Genomic DNA, 16,285 nt, shown 5'->3' with positions numbered 1-16,285 from the left:
GGAGGAGACTCGGGGCCGGGGCGGGACGGGCGGTGAGGAGACTCGGGGCCGGGGCGGGACGGGCGGTGAGCGGAAGCTTCGCTTGTCAAAAGCCACCGCGCGCCGCTCGCTCCACAGTCACTACACGGAAGGCGGGGCTCTGCTGCGCCTGCTATCCAATCCGCTCAGCGAACGCTGACGTATCGCTAATCCATTGGTTGACGCCGGCCTGATTGGCCCCCTGATTCATTGTGACCAATTCAAATTGACCTCGAATAACGGTTGACGGCTGCTGGCCAATCACAAACCAGTATCTCTCGGAACCAAGCCCGCGTGATCGGCGCGTGCTCAAACTTTTCCAGGCCGGCAGGGTGCGCGCGCAGGCGCCTGGCCTTGACTCCAGCCGATTGACCAATCAAGCTCACACTTTCCAAACCTTTCAAACTGTTCACTCAGTACAAGGTCTTCACCCCAAGCTCTTTCGTTATCAGTCTAAATGGTGGCGGGGCAGCAGAAGCAGCGGGAGCAGCTGTGGTTGTCGCTCCCGCATAAGTCTTGGCTTGCCCCGCCACCGGCGATGATGTAGTCGCCATTCTGGGGTGCTTTTTTAAGAGCTACACTCACCCCACTATGACCATCGAGGCCTGCGTCAAAGCCATGGCTGGGGTTGTCGGCCCCTCAGCCATCGTCGCGGCCTCGAAAATGTACGGGAAGGCTGTGTTCTTCCTGGGGTCGGAGCGGGCGGTGTCCCTGGCCGTCACCAAGGGGCTCACCGTGGGCGGGACCTTCCTGCCGGTGGATCCTCTCGAGGCCACCGCGCAGAGGATTGTCATCTCTAACGACCCGCCCTATGTTCTTGGTGAGCTCCTCCTTCCCCATTTGCGTCAGCTTGGGGAGGTGAGGTCGGGGATCACGCCTATCCCGCTCGGCTTCCGGGAGGCCAGCCTTCGCCACGTCTTCTCCTTCCAGCGCCAGCTGTTTATCCAGCTGGCGCGGGAGGAGGACACTGACGGAGCGTTCGTCGTCCTCCACGAGGGGACCGCCTATCGCGTCTTTTGGACGTCGGACGGTGTGCGGTGCCACGCCTGCAAGGAGGTGGGGCATATCAGGAGGAACTGCCCTGCCTCCAAGGCCGCCGGATCATCTCATGCGGCTGAGGCGGGCGCCGCCGCTGCTCCTCCCCCCGGGTCTGCCCGCGCATCAAATACGTCTGATGCGCGGTTGACGTCGGGGGCCGATGCCACCAAGGCCTCCGGCGGGGGGGAGGGAGCGTGTCCGGTCGGAAAAAAGGCGCGGGGAAAGAAAAGACACCTTAGGGCGGGTCCCCCCGTGGATGGCGAGCCCTTGCCCCTTGAGCCCCTTACACCCGCGCTCCTCGCGGAGTTGACCGGGGCAGATGCGAGCGGGAGGGGCCTCGTGCCCGAGCCTGTGGCCGCAACCGCCGCAGCGGTATTGCCATTACCTGCGGCCGGGCTCGGGCCCGAGGAACCCGACAAACCTGCTCCGCCGGAGGGAGTTGAGGAGGAGGCCTTTGCGGACATGGAGGTCTCCCTCGCTCCCTCCGCGCTAAAAAGAAGGCGCGACACCCTGGATGAGGAGGAGGACCGGGAGGAAGAGGGTCCCTCCGAACAGGGGGAGTCGTCGCCCGCCGCGGGAGCTGCGCCCCCCCCCCACCGCTGTCACCATCACCGGCGATCGGCGGGGATCCCCTGTCCCTCGGGAGGCTGAGGCAGATGTGTCTGTCCAGCACGTGCCTCCCGGGGATGGGGACGAGACACTGCCCGTGGGGGGGGTCGCGGATCAACCCGCGGCTGAAATAGACTATCTATCGGTGCCGTTACCCCTCGACGGGTCGGGCGGCCTGGGGTCTGGGTCGGGCGAGTTCGAAGAAAGTGAGCTCGCCCAAAGCGGCCCGGTCATTTCCCGGGGGCTGCTCGACCTGGTCGAGGATTTAGCCAAAGACGTCCCATCTGCCGGGTCAGAGGCCGGTGGCGCGGAAGAGGAAGGCCCTCTGGCTGTGTCTCGGGCGCCGGACGTCCTGGGGGAGTTCGGATTTGTGTTCTCCCCGATTTCTCCGTTCGATCTGGCGTCTGAGGCGGAGGGGGGCTCCGAACCGCCGCCGCCGTCTTCTGGCCCGGCGCCCCCGGAGGAGCCCAGGGAGAATTCCTCCGCCACCGATCCTGGGGGTGGGATCCGGGTGGAGGCGGGGCCGGCTGTTGCGGCCGAGCCGTCCGCTGCGCGGTGGACGGGTCGGCCGCTGGTGACGACCCCCTGGAGGAGGATGGGGACTCGGCGATGGGCACGGAGGACGAGTCGGACTCCGGCGCCGACGAGGCGGTGGACGACCTCGTGCCCCTTGCCGAGTCTCCCCTCATTCCTGCAAGGGAACTCCGGGATTTTATGGCCATGTGCCTGGGTCGGCGCGGGAAGGTCCGGCTGGCCCTCGACAGGTGGTCGGAGCTGGCGCTGCTCATTGTTTCCGTCCGCGCCGCCGTTAAGACCATGGACGCGGACGAGGGTGTGAACCCACTTGAGCTGCGTCGGCTCAGAACATTTCTCACTGGGCTGCTGAGGAGGTGGCGGCTGACTAGCGGCTGCGCTTCCTCCCCCCGTTAGTTGTAGGTACAGGTTGCACTATGCTTCTGACATGAAGATAACCATAGCCAGCCTCAACATCAACGGCAGCGGGGAGGCGCGCCGCAGATTCAATAACTTCTCGGTCCTTCGGGACGGGAAGTATGCGGTGTGCTTCCTGCAAGAAACCCACACCGTTCCGGGAGACGAAGCCACGTGGCTCCTGGAGTGGCAAGGAGGAGTCAGCATGAGTCACCTCTCCAACAATTCCAGCGGGGTGGCTATCTTGCTGGCCCCGCTTTTTCAGCCGGAGATCTTGGGGGTCAAGGAGCTCGTGCCGGGCCGCTTGCTCCAGGTCACTGTTCGCCTGGGGGGCGTGCCGCTCCATCTAGTGAACGTGTATGCCCCTCAGGCCGGTGCGCAGCAAGTGCGCTTCTTTGAAGAAGTGTCCGCTCTTCTGGGCTCCATCGACGTGGGCGAGTGCGTCATCCTCGGGGGGGATTTTAACTGTACCCTCGAGGCGAGGGACCGTACGGGTCCCCCGCGATGCCCGCCGGCGATGGAGAAGTTGAGGGACCTGGTCGGGTCCTTCGACTTGGTGGACGTCTGGCGAAATCTTCATCCCGACTCCAGCGCCTTCACTTACGTGAGGTCTGGAGGAGGAGGGTCCAGAATCGACCGCCTTTTCATGTCCCGGGCGTACGTATCCTGCGTTCCGGCGGCTTCCATGCGGCCGGTGCCGTGCACGGACCACCACCTGGTGTGGGCGGAGCTCGTCCCGCTGCGCGCTCGGGGGGGGGTCCGCGTACTGGCACTTTAACAACCTGCTGCTGGCGGACGCGCGGTTCCGGGATTCGTTTTGTCGTTTCTGGGCCGACTGGAGAAGGAAGCAGGGGGGCTTCCCCTCCTTGAGGCTGTGGTGGGACGTGGGCAAGGCTCACGTGCATCTCTTCTGTCAGGAGTATGCGAAGGGGTCGACCAAGAGGCGGGAGGCCCGGGTCGGGCGGTTGGAGAAGGAGGTGCTCGACCTGGAGTCCCGTCTCGGTCAAGTTGTTGGGGACTCGGCCCTGCGGAAGGTGTACGAAGAGAAGAAGGGCGCGCTGAAGGACCTGCAGCTCGTCGGGTCCCGAGGCGTGTACGTGAGGTCGCGGATCCAGCTCCTGCGGGACCTGGACCGCGGCTCCCCCTTCCTCTACTCGCTGGAAAAAAGACGAGGGGTCCGTAAGCAGCTGTTGGGGCTGCTGGCCGACGACGGATCTCTGGTCTCGGATCCGGAGGGAATCAGCGCGGAGACCCGCGCCTACTACGGGGCTCTGTTCTCTCCGGATCCGTCCAGCGAGGATGCGCGCAGAGTTTTGTGGGAGGACCTGCCGAAGGTCAGTCCGGAGGGCGCCGAAAAATTGGACGCTCCGCTAAGCCTGGCGGAGCTGACCGGCGCCCTCCGCCAGCTCTCTAGGGGAAAGTCCCCGGGGCTGGACGGGCTGACCGTGGAGTTCCACAGGGCGTTCTGGGATGTCTTGGGGGGCGACTACGTGCGGGTCCTGGGGGAAAGTTTGGCGACCGGGGAGATGCCCCTCTCTTGGCGCAGGGCGGTCATTGTCCTGCTGCCTAAGAGGGGCGATCTCCGCCTCCTCAAGAACTGGCGCCCGGTCTCCCTCCTTAGCACGGACTATAAAATCTTTGCCAGGGCTATGTCTGCTCGCCTTGGCACCGTGCTGGCCCACATGATCCACCCCGACCAGTCCTACACGGTCCCGGGCCGGACCATCCACGACAACATCCATCTGGTCCGGGACCTGGTCCACCACTCCCAGAGGGCTGGTCTGTCGGTCGCCTTCCTCTCCCTGGATCAGGAGAAGGCGTTCGACAGGGTGGATCACGAGTATCTTTTCGGGACTCTGCGCGCATTAGGGTTCGGGACGCATTTCGTCGCCCGGATCCGACTTCTGTACGCCGCCGCAGAGTGTCTGATTAAAGTTAATGGGTCCTTGACGGCGCCCCTTCGCTTCGGGAGGGGGGTGCGTCAGGGATGCCCCATGTCCGGTCAGTTATACGCCATTTGCGTGGAGCCATTCCTGCGCCTCTTGCGGAAGAGGTTGATGGGACTGGCTCTGCAAGGGCCGGGCGTGGAGGTGGTCCTCTCGGCTTACGCCGATGACGTGCTCCTCACGGTCACGGATCCCGCTGACTTGCGGAGGATGCGGGAATGCCAGCAGATTTACTTGGACGCATCCTCCGCCAAGATCAACTGGGAGAAATGTTCCGGACTCCTGGTGGGTCAGTGGCGGGTGGACTCCCTGCCGGAGGAGTTCAGGCCTTTCGCCTGGAGCACTACGCACCTCCTCTATTTGGGAGTCTACCTTAGCCCTGCCGAGGATGCCTGGCCGGCGAACTGGCAAGAGCTGGAGGCCAAAGACACCGCTCGCCTAGGACGCTGGACAGGACTGCTCCGAGTGTTGTCCTACAGGGGTCGAGCACCGGTCATAAACCAGCTGGTGGCTGCCATGTTGTGGTACCGGTTGGTCACTTTGATCCCTCCCCCTGCGTTTGTCGCCAAGATACAGAAGAAGCTCATCGACTTCTTCTGGGACAAAAGGAAGCACTGGGTCTCTGCTGCAGTTCTGTGTCTCCCGCTTAGGGAGGGCGGTCAGGTGCTGGTGTGCCTTCGCACCCAGGCGGCGACTTTCCATCTTCAGACGCTGCAGAGATACCTGTACGTCGAGAATCCTCCGAGATGGTGTGCGCTGGCGACGTTTTTCTTCCGTCAGCTGCATGGCCTCAATTACGACACGCAGCTCCTGTTTGCGAAAGTGGGCAGCAGGCGTGCCGGCCTGCGGGAGCTGCCTGTCTTCTACCAGGAACTACTATGGGTTTGGAACTATGTCGCTTCCAGGCGGAGCTCTCCCCCGTCAGGAGCGGCGGCTCTCCTTCGGGAGCCGCTGCTCTCCTTCGGGAGCCGCTGCTCAGGAATCCGCACCTCCGTGAATGTGGGTTCGGGCGGCTGGCGGAGGGTGGGGCTGTGGCTGGCGGTGTGACCAGAGTCGGGGACCTGCTCGATGTCGGAGGAGCGGGCTGGATGGCGCCGGAGGAGCTGGCGTGGCGCCTGTCCTGGGCCAACGTCCGGCTCGCGGCCGAAGCCATCGAGTCGGTGAAAGTGGCACTGGGCCCCGATTCCACTAGGTGTACCGAGGCGGCTCAAGCACATGGGGCGATCCAGTCCGAGCTTACCCCCGTCCGGACGGAATTCCTTATTGGCGCCCGGCCCCGAAACTCCCCTCGGGAGCCGGCGCCTCACAACTTGAGCCGTCTCGAGGAAATACCCTCCGTGCCTTTTCATTCCGCGCGGAGGGGTTTCCTGTACGGGCTGCTCCTGCACACTCTCCACTTTGCCATCTTCGTCTGCCGTCCAGACACGCCTTGGCGTGGCGTCTTGCCGACTGGCGGTGGCGGAGGTCCCCAATGGAGGGCTCTCTATGCAGGAGTCCTCCCTTGTTCCATCGGGGACTTGGCCTGGAGGGTGTTGCACGGAGCGGTCCCGTGCAATAAGGTTTTAAGTAGGTTCACGGACTCCCAGGCCGCCTGTGTTTTTTGCGGCCTGGAGGAGTCCGTTTTCCACGTTTATATGGAGTGTGGGAGGTTGCAGCCCCTCTTTCACTACTTAAAGGGGCTGCTCCTCGATTTTTGGTTGCACTTCAGTCCCACGCTCTTGATCTACGGTCACCCGGTGCGGAGGGGAGCGGATAGGCTGGAGGACCTCCTTGTGGGCCTGCTCCTGGGCCTGGCTAAAAGAGCAATCAATTGGTCCAGGCAGCGGGCGATCGAGGGGGTCATCCAGCCGGATTGCCTGCCTCTCTTCCGCGGCCATGTTCGCGCCCGGGTGGCCCTGGAGATGGAGCACGCGGTGTCCGCTGGTACGCTTGAGTATTTCCGCGACCGTTGGGCGCCGCGGGGGCTGGAGTGCATCGTCAATTTGGAACACCAAATTTTAATTTGATTTATTAAGGTTTAGTTGAACTTTTGTTTATTTACAGTTGATTTGGTTTAAATTTTAAATTTTGGTTCAAATAAAAAGAGGACCTCCAACCAGTAAAGATCTGTTGAACTTTAAGCTTGTAGCCTGTGTGTTATTAATTACAACTAGAACACACAGACTTTACATTAGCCCTCCCCAAATGCACTACCTCACACTTCTCCGGCTTAAGAACATTAGAAGTAGGAGCAGGAGTAGGCCATACGCCCCCTCGGGCCTGCTCCGCCATTCAATAGGATCATGGCTGATCCGAATCCAGACTCACGTCCACTTCCCTGCCCTCTCCCCGTAACCCCTAATTCCCTTATCTGCTAGGAAACTGTCTATCTCCATTTTAAATTTATTTAATGTTGCAGTTTCCACAGCTCTCTGGGGTAGCAAATTCCATAGATTTACTACCCTCTGAGTGAAGAAGTTTCTCCTCATCTCAGTTTTGAAAGGGCAGCCCCTTATTCTTAGATTATGTCCCCTAGTTCTAGTCTCACCCATCAGTGGAAACATCCTCACCGCATCCACCCGATCAAGCCCCCTCACAATCACAGAAATCACAGAAACCCCACAGTGCAGATAGAGGCCATTTCGGCCCATCGAGCCTGCACCGACACATGTCCCACCCGATCCCCGTAACCCCTACACCAACACATATCCCACCCTATCCCCGTAACCCCACGTATTTAATCCCCCTAACACTAAGGGTCAATTTATCATAGCCAATCAACCTAACCCGCACATCTTTGGACTGTGGGAGGAAACCGGAGCACCCGGAGGAAACCCACGCAAACACGGGGAGAATGTGCAAACTCCACACAGACAGTCGCCCGAGGCCGGATTCGAACCCGGGTCCCTGGTGCTGTGAGGCAACAGTGCTAACCACTATGCCACCGTGCTGCCCAATCTTATATGTTTCGATAAGATCGCCTCTCATTCTTCTGAACTCCAATGAGTAGAGTCCCAACCTACTCAACCTTTCCTCATACGTCAACCCCCTCATCTCCGGAATCAACTGAGTGAACCTTCTCTGAACCGCCTCGAGAGCAAGTATATCTTTTCTTAAATATGGAAACCAAAGCTGCACGCAGTATTCCAGGTGTGGCCTCACCAGTACCCTGTATAACTGCAGCAAGACTTCCCTGTTTTTATACTCCATCCCCCTTGCAATAAAAGCCAAGATTCCATTGGCCTTCCTGATCACCTGCTGCACCTGCATACTAACTTTTTGTGTTTCATGCACCAGGACCCCCAGATCCCTTTGTACTGTAGCACTTTGCAGTTTCTCTCCATTTAGATAATAACTTGCTCTTTGATTTTTTCTGCCAAAGTGCATAACCTCACACTTTCCAACATTATATTGCATCTGCCAAATCTCTGCCCACTCACTTAGCCTGTCTATGTCCTTTTGCAGGTTTTTTATGTCCTCCTCACTCATTGCTTTCCCTCCCATCTTTGTATCGTCGGCAAACTTGGATATGTTTCACTCGGTCCCTTCCTCCAAATCGTTAATATAGATTGTAAAGAGTTGGGGTCCCAGCACTGACCCCTGCGGAACACCACTAGTTACTGATTGCCAGCCCGAGAATGAACCATTTATCCCAACTCTTTGTTTTCTGTTAGATAGCCAATCTTCCACCCATGCCAGTATATTACCCCCAATCCCGTGATTTCTTATATTGATCAGTAATCTTTTGTGTGGAACCTTGTCAAATGCCTTTTGGAAGTCCAAATACACTACATCCACTGGTTCCCCTTTATCCACCCTGTATGTTACATCCTCAAAGAATTCGAGCAAATTTGTCAAACATGACTTCCCCTTCGTAAAACCATGCTGACTCTGTCCTATTAAATTACGTTTATCCAAGTGCTCTGTTACTGTTTCCTTAATAATGGACTCCAACATTTTGCCAACCACAGATGTTAGGCTAACTGGTCTATAGTTTCCAGCTTTTTGTCTACTTCCCTTCTTAAATAAGGGTGTTACATTAGCAGTTTTCCAATCTGCCGGGCCCTTTCCTGAGTCCAGGGAGTTCTGGAAAATAATCACCAATGCATCCACAATCCCTACCACCACTTCTCTCAAGGCCCTAGGATGTAGGCCATCAGGTCCGGGGGATTTATCCGCCTTAAGTCCCATTATTTTACTGAGTACCATCTCCTTAGTGATTTTAATCGTCTTTAGCTCCTCCCCCCCCCCCCATTGCCCCCTGTTTGTCCAGTGTTGGGATATTTTTAGTGTTCTCTACTGTAAAGACTGATACAAAATATTTGTTCAGCGTCTTTGCCATCTCCATGTTCCCCACCACTAGTTTCCCGGTCCCATCCTCTAAGGGACCAACGTTCACTTTAGCCACCCTTTTTCTTTTTATATAGCTGTAGAAACTCTTGCTATCTGTTTTTATATTTTTTGCTAGTTTACTTTCATAATCTATCTTCCCTTTCTTAATTAATCTTTTAGTTATTGTTTGCTGGCTTTTAAATGCTTCCCAATCTTCTATCCTCCCACTAGATTTGGCTACTTTATATGCCCTTGTTTTCAGTCGGATACTATCCTTTATTACTTTACTAAGCCACGGATGGCTGTCTTTTCTTTTACTCCCCTTTTTCCTCAGTGGAATATATTTATCTTGAAAGATGTGAAATATCTCCTTGAATGTAGACCACTGCTCTTGTACCGTCTTACACTTTAATCTGTTTTCCCAGTCCACTTTAGTCAATTCTACTCTCATACCTTCATAGTCTCCTTTATTTAAGCTCAGTATGCTGATTTGAGATCCAACTCTCTCACCCTCAAACTGAATTTGGAATTCAACCATATTATGGTCACTCATTCCAAGGGGATCCTTTACTAGGACATTTTTTATTAATCCTGTTTCATTACACAGGACCAGATCTAAGATTGCCTGCCCCCTGGTTGGTTCAGTTACATACTGCTCAAGGAACCCGTCCCTAATACACTCTATGAACTCTTCCTCAAGGCTGCCATGCCCAATTTGATTAGTCAGTCAATATGAAAGTTAAAATCCCACATGATTATAGCTGTTCCCTTATTACAAGCCCCAACTATTTCCTGATTTATACTCCAACCAACAGAGTTGCAACTGTTAGGAGGCCTATAGACTACGCCCACTAGTGACTTTTTCCCCTTCTTATTCCTTATCTCCACCCAAACTATTTCACTATCCTGATCCTTTGACCCAATATCATTTCTGACTATTGCAGTGATTCCATCCTTGATTAACATAGCAACCCCACCTCCCTTTCCTTCCTGTCTGTCCTTCCTAATTGTCAAATACCCTTGTATGTTTAGTTCCCAGTCATGATTATCTTGCAGCCATGTTTCCGTAATGGCCACCAGATCATACCCATGTGTAGTTATTTGTACCGTCAACTCGTCAATTTTGTTACGAATGCTGCGTGCATTCAGATAAAGAACTTTCAAATATGTTTTCTGACAATTTATTCCTGCTTTTACCCCTTTTACTACTTTACCTTTATCATTATACATTCTGTCCCTTCCTGACACGCTCTGGTTTTTAATTCCCCCACTGCTACCTTGCTCTATTGCCTTCTCCGCTGTCATTTTTATTTTTCGCTCTCTTAAAACCTCCCCCCCACTAATTAGTTTAAAGCCCTCTCTACAGCCCTAGTTATTCGATTTGCCAGGACTCTAGTCCCAGCACTGGCCAAGTGAAGTCCGTCCCAACTGAACAGCTCTCTCCTGTCCCAGTACTGATGCCAGTGTCCCAGGAAGCAAAACCCATTTCTCCCACACCAGGCTTTGAGCCACGCATTTAACTCTCTAATTTTATTTACCCTAGCCAAATTTGCACGTGGCTCAGGTAGTAATCCACAGATTATTACCCTTGTGGTTCTGCTTTTTAATTTGGCCCCTAGCTGCTCAAACTCCCTCAGCAGAACCTCCTTCCTTGTCCTATCTATGTCGTTGGTACCAACACGGACCACGACAACTGGATCCTCCCCCTCCCACTCCAAGTTTCTCTCCAGCCCAGAGGAGATGTCCTTAACCCTGGCACCGGGCAGGCAACACAGCCTTCGGGACTCTCGCTCTCGGCTGCAAAGAACTCAATCTATCCCCCTAACGATACTATCCCCTACCACTACAACATTTCTTTTATCTCCCCCCCACTTGAATGGCCCCCCGCTCCACGGTGCTGTGGCCGGGTTGCTCATCCTCCCCGCAGTCCCCGTTCCCGTCCTCACAGGGAGTAAGAGCCTCAAACCTGTTGGACAAGAGCAAGGGCTGCGGCTCCTCCAACACTACCTCCAGAATCCCCGTACCTGCCTCACTTCTAGTCACACCATCCTGACCCTGGCCACGGACTACATCTGAATTAATTAATCTAATTGGTGTGACTACCTCCTGATACACAGAGTCCAGGTAACTCTCCCCCTTCCTGATGTGTCTCAGTGTTTGAAGCTCGGACTCCAGCTCTTCAACACGGAGCCGAATTCCTCGAGCAGCCAACACTTACTGCAAATGTGATCACTGTGAGCATCAATGGTGTCCACCAGCTCCCACATATTGCAGCAGCAACACATCACCTGATCTCCCATTCTATGTAATTAATTACATTTATTATTATTCTTAAATACCCTCTGCCCCGATTCTAGATGATGAATATCGCACCTTAGAAACTATAAACCACAGAGTTTAAGCTTCAAAAGAGAGAAATACTCACCAACCAATCACTTACCCGCTTTCTGGTGACGTCACACTTGGATTACTTTTTACCTCTCTCCTTCCCTCTGAGGTCCGAGACTGGAGACTGGTATGCCTACCTGGGTCTCGGAAGCTTTTTAAGCTTCCCGCTCGCGCCTCCCGCCGACACCCGCGGTCTGAGGCCTTACCTGGGTCTCTGAAGGCTTTTTAAGCTTCCCGCTCGCGCCTCCCGCCGACACCCGCGGTCTGAGGCATTACCTTGGTCTCGGAAGCTTTTTAAAGCTTCCCGCTCACGCCTCCCGCCGACACCCGCGGTCTGAGGCCTTACCTGGGTCTCTGAAGCCTTTTTAAGCTTCCCGCTCGCGCCTCCCGCCGACACCCGCGGTCTGAGGCATTACCTTGGTCTCGGAAGCTTTTTAAAGCTTCCCGCTCACGCCTCCCGCCAACACCCGCGGTCTGAGGCCTTACCTGGGTCTCTGAAGCCTTTTTAAGCTTCCCGCTCGCGCCTCCCGCCGACACCCGCGGTCTGAGGCCTTACCTGGGTCTTGGAAGCTTTTTAAAGCTTCCCGCTCGCGCCTCCCGCTGACACCCGCGTTTTGCCCACCTGACCAATTTATTGATATCACAGAATCACAGAAACCCCACAGTGCAGATAGAGGCCATTTCGGCCCATCGAGCCTGCACCGACACATATCCCACCTGATCCCCGTAACCCCTACACCAACACATATCCCACCCTATCCCTGTAACCCCACGTATTTAATCTCCCTAACACTAAGGGTCAATTTATCATAGCCAATCAACCTAACCTGCACATCTTTGGACTGTGGGAGGAAACCGGAGCACCCGGAGTAAACCCACGCAAACACGGGGAGAATGTGCAAACTCCACACAGACAGTCGCCCGAGGCCGGATTCGAACCTGGGTCCCTGGCGCTGTGAGGCAACAGTGCTAACCACTATGCCACCGTGCTGCCCGTGCCCGTATCTTCCTGCAGTCTACAGCTTCCTTCTTCAGTATCAACCACACAGCCGATTTTAATATCATCTGCAAACTTCTTAATCATACCCCCTATATGTGCCAATTAAAAAAGCGGGAGCGAACACCTGCCAGTCAATCATGAGCTACTTTCACACACAATTGGTCTATTTGCCAAGTCTGGGCATAGTTAACAATGAGGCTTATGACCGCTTGTACAGAGCTCTTTTGATGAAACCAGCACCCATACTAAAGTTACGGCAAAGGGCATCAAGAAGCAGAGAATGTTGAGGAGGAGAGTAACTCAATCTACGTGTACAATGTGATGAAGAAGGTTCACCCCAACACTGGCATCTCATCAAAGGCCGTGGGCATTATAAGAAAGACTTGCATTTATATAGCGCCTTTCACCACCTCATGATGTCCCAAAGCGCTTTACAGCCAACAAAGTACTTTTGAAGTGTAGTCACTTTTGTAATATAGCAAATGTGGCAGCAAGATCCCAGAAACGGCTTTGTGATAATGATCAAATAATCTGTTTTATTGATGTTGGTTGAGGGATCAAAATTGGCCAGGACATCAGGAAGCACTCCCCAGCTCTTTGGAATAGTGCCATGGGATTTTTATATCCACCTCAGAGGGCAGACAGGGCCTCGGTTTAACATCTCATTCGAAAGACGGCACCTCTGACAGTGCAGCACTCCCTCAGCAGTGCACTAGAGTGGCAGCCTAGATTTTGTGCTCAAGTCTCTGGAGTGGGACTTCTACCCATGACCTTCTGACTCAGAGGTGAAAGTGCAACCCATTGAACCACGGCTGAAATCTTAAACTCCTTTGTGAACGATATTTCTGAACGGTGAAGCTTCCTGCCTGGCCCATTGCAGCAAGCGCTCGACCAGCTGTTCCAGGGGGATCCAGACCGCCGTGCACCTGCTGCTGCCCGGGAAGCTGCCTACGTGTCAGAAGGGACAAAGCCTGTGACCAAATACAAAACAGCTCCAAGTAGCACTTTATAGTGTACAAAAAAAACCGACTGGAAGACATTAAAATAGAAGGTGAGACTCTACCACACAGCAAACAATCACACTCTGATTTGACAGAGGATTGTAAGCAGCTCACCTGTCAGCTGTTTGGGCTGAGGAACAGTAAGGGGTTCAGTTCACAATGGAAGGGGGCGTTTAAAGGGCATCTAATCCCAGCTGACCAACCTTTCCCGAGCATTATCTTTCCATACTGTATACTGTTCCTTCACTCTCTGGATTCAGAAATTTAGGTTATTAACTAATAAGTTTTACTTCTGCTCAGTTAACCACTTAGCCTTTTTTAATCTTCCAACTTTATTCTTAACACTCTTAACAACCTTCTTGGAAACTTCTTGTTTAGGAGCAGGCAAAGCATGACCTTGTCCACCCTTAGTTTCACAACGTCAATTCCCACTTATGGAACGGGACCACTGATTTTGTTCTGTAAATGACCAATCCAGATGGACAACTCTGTCACATCGATCCTTTTCAAGGAGCATTGAGCGAGGCAGGCCTGTGTCAGAAACTATGATTGACAGATGCCAATTAGTCAACAAGCTGATAACACAATATCCATTCAGGGATATGATGTGAAGGAATAAATCAGACTCGGGTCGTTGTTCTCTCCACACCCACTGTGTGGTTCCAGCTTTTCAGTTTTTCTTTATATGGTTAGAGGGTTAAATTATGAGGGCAGGTCACATAAACTTGCCTTGAATTCCTTTGAGTATAAAATATTGAGGGGTGATTTGACCGAAGTGTTTAAAATGTTATAATGAATCGATAGGGTCGATACAGAGAAACCACATCCTCTGGTGGGGGAATCAAGAACAAGGGGGCATAATAATCTAAATATTAGAGCTTGGCCGTTCAGGAGAAAAATCAGGAAGCACTTTTTCACACAAAGGGGGATCTCTCCCCAAAAGGCTGTGGATTCTGGGGGTCAATTGGAGCTTTCAAGGCTGAGATTGATAGATTTTTCTAAGGTAAGGTTATCAAGGGATTTGGAGCAAAGGCGGGAAAATAGAGTTGAGCTTCAAATCAGCCGTGATCTAAGTGAATGGCAGAGCAGGCCCAACAGGTTGAATGGCCCCCTCCTGTTCCTATGATGCTAAGAGCATGGCCAGTGGCAGATCACACAAGCTTTCACTTCCACAGAAAGTAACTTCACAAATTGAGAAAGAGACGCTTACTGCAGTGTGTGGGTGTGAGTGGTATGAGCAGTATGTGTATGCAAGAAATGTTATGATTCAGACTGATTAAAAGCCCATGAAAAATATTGTTGAGAAACACATCTGCATCCAAAGAACCACAAAGATTGCCGTTAAATTGTAGACATTGGACCTTCTGCACCATCAAAAAAGTACAGTATAGAGAAGCAAAGCCAGTCATTTAACACAGGAGTCAGAACATCCAACTTCTGAGTGAGCGCACCAATCACAATCTTATTAAAAAGAGCAAGAATGCTGGGGTCGTGACCTGCAGTTTGAAGAGCATCTGATGTGTGTCTGGGTGATCACATAGTGTTAGTTAGTTTTCACATCTTCTGTTTTATGAAAGGAAAAGAAATGTAATAGTGCTGGTATAATTGCAGACAGACAGTCACCTGAGGATTATTATTCACTTTTTGTAATTGCTAGGGTGAAAGCAACTTATAGACAGTATAATTAAGCACCTAACTCGTTGGAACCAGTCCTGACAGACACAGGGATAGATGATAATCTTCACTGCTGGATGGCATCAGGGAGAATTTCTACCAAAAATTCACACAAATATGCCCTGAATTCAGAAATTTGAATGACGACCAAAAACTCCCATACCTACTAGGGGAACAGAGAAACTGTGTAACCTTAGCGGCACACTATGTTACAGCTTGCCATAAACAGAGGGACAACCAGTAACCTTAGAAAAGAGTATATACAAATTATACGAATGTATATTTATACACTCAGGGATATATCTGTTTATACACTGTATGAATAGATCTGCGTTTATGTGTTCAACCATAAATGTTTTTCGATGCTTTGGCAACATAAGATGTACCTTATCATGCCAATAAAGCGATTTGAATTGAATTGAATTGAATTGGTAACCTGGCAGCACAGATCTCAGACCCTTTACAGAACAAAATCAGGCAGGATCTACAAAGGACGGGCATTTCACTCCGCCACATTACCACCCAAGGGCGGTAAAGACAGAAATCTACTCCACATAGCATTGAACTATGTAAGAAGCAGTTAGGTATGAAGGATATATTCGAGTGAGAAAGAAAGACTCTAAGAGAAGGATGAACCATCTGTGGCTAACTAAGGAAGTAAATCATGGTATCAAATTGAAAACAAAAGCATACAATATTGCGAAGAATAGTGGAAGGCCAGAGGATTGGGAAATTTTTTAAAACTAGTAAAGGATGACTAAAAAAATGATAGAGAGAGAAGATAGCTTATGAGAGTAAACTAGCAAGAAATACAAAAACAGACAGTAAGAGCTTCTACAGGTATATAAAAAGGAAGAGAGTAGCTAAAGTAAACATTGGTCCCCTAGAGGATGAGTCTGGGGAATTAATAATGGGAAACAGGGAAATGGTGGAGACTTTGAACAAATATTTTGTATTGGTCTTCATGGTAGAAGACACTAAAAGCATCCCAATAATGGATAATCAAGGGCCTAATGGGGTGGGGATCTTAAAACAATCACTATCACTAGAGAGAAAGTACTAGGCAAACTAATGGGACTAAAGGTGGACAAGTCCCCTGGACCCGATGGTCTGCATCCTAGGGTCTTAAAAGAGATGGCTGCAGAGATAGTGGATGCATTGGTTGTAATCTACCAAAATTCCCTGGATTCTGGATTGGTCCCAGCGGACTGGAAAACCGCAATGTAACGACCCTATTTATGAACGAAGGGAGACAGAAAGCAGGCAACTATCGACCAGTTAGCCTAACATCTGTCATTGGGAAAATGCTGGAGTCCATCATTAAGGAAGTGATAGCAGGACATTTAGAAAATCATAATATAGTCAAGCAG

Source organism: Somniosus microcephalus, chromosome 18, assembly GCF_052327205.1.
Source record: "Somniosus microcephalus isolate GS21.2 chromosome 18, FLI_Smic_1.0, whole genome shotgun sequence".
Lineage (NCBI taxonomy): Eukaryota > Metazoa > Chordata > Chondrichthyes > Squaliformes > Somniosidae > Somniosus > Somniosus microcephalus.
Note: the sequence above shows the minus strand (reverse complement) of the source record.